This window comes from Poecilia latipinna, unplaced genomic scaffold (genome assembly GCF_001443285.1).
Source record: "Poecilia latipinna isolate Pla-1442-1.1 unplaced genomic scaffold, P_latipinna-1.0 Scaffold8571, whole genome shotgun sequence".
Taxonomy (NCBI): domain Eukaryota; kingdom Metazoa; phylum Chordata; class Actinopteri; order Cyprinodontiformes; family Poeciliidae; genus Poecilia; species Poecilia latipinna.
In genome coordinates, this window is record NW_015121187.1 from 1 (window position 1) to 1,187 (window position 1,187).

Sequence of the window (1,187 nt, forward strand, 5' to 3'; positions counted from 1 at the left end):
AAAATTAAATCTCATGACCAACATCTGAACCAAGCTGGACGTTTCCTCTGAGGCTCCACCATCTCTGGGTTTCTCCCCAGCTCTACGGCTCCTTTCAGAATCGCTTCCTGGGGTCTAAGAGGACACAGGACTTTATACTGACGTCCAAACTGATCAGTGATGTGCTGACGTAGAATCTGGCTCTCAGCCAATCCTCCCACTAACACAATAAACCCAATGTTGGGATTTTTGTCTAATATTTCTCTGAGTTTCCCTGTGATTCCCTGCAGACTCTTATTATAGAAAGATCTCAGTTTCTCTCTGGAGATCCTGATAGATCCATCATCCCAGGAAGCTCCTTCCACTGAATCAAAGAACGTTTCAATCTGTTTCTGTTTCTGAGCCAACATGACCAGGTTACCCGGGCAACGGATCTGAACATCTTCATCCAAATGTTTGAGATGAGAAAAATCGTACATGATTTTTTGAACCTCACTGGGGAAGTTTTGCTCATATTCATCCCAGACTTCATCACAAAATATTTCTCTCAGGAACTCTTTGAATTTTCTCTCTACAGTTTGTCCTCCCAGATCATTTTTAGGGGCCTCATGCAGCGTCTTCAGGGCTCCTCCTTTCAGGACGTCATGAACAGTGAAGTGACTGTAATCTGTTGACAAACAGGAAGAGAATAAAACAGATTAAATGATAGATATCAGAAAACACTGAACAATTTAACTCATATTCAGCAAATTATCAAAAAGATCAATTCAATACATTTATTGGGTCTCTTAGTGTGAACACTGATTTTTCAAACTCGTCTTTAAACCTTTAAGTAACGGTGAGTAACTTTTACCTCCACAGTCGACAACAAGGTACCGTTTCCCGTCTCTTTGGGTCTCCAGCAGGACTTTGGTTTCTTCTGGTTCCACAGTAAACTGTACGACCTCCTGACCTCCTGCTGGATCTGTAGAAACACAGAAACCTCACTGAGCTGCTCTATGAACAATGATCAATGTTTTTACAGGCAGATTCAAGTTTTTAGTTCATTTATCCTCCATCTCTGTTGCCATGGTGATGCTGGAAATCTCTGGAGAAGAAATTTCCAGATCAGTGATGATCCAGAGCCAAAGCTCCTCAGACTGATCATAGAAAGAAAATAATAAGATGAACAGAGAGACTTTAACAGAAATCTGAGTAGAAATGATGAT

General features: G+C 41.1%; 1 long non-coding RNA gene across 1 annotated transcript; it reads right to left on the bottom strand.

The window, feature by feature from the left end:
• Window positions 1–119: 119 nt before the first annotated feature.
• On the bottom strand, window positions 120–1,181 carry LOC106944367 (uncharacterized). The gene is made up of 2 exons (XR_001424251.1): window positions 833–1,181; window positions 120–646 (listed from the first exon to the last, which is right to left on the bottom strand). It is a non-coding gene; the product is annotated as an uncharacterized LOC106944367 (long non-coding RNA).
• Window positions 1,182–1,187: the final 6 nt, after the last annotated feature.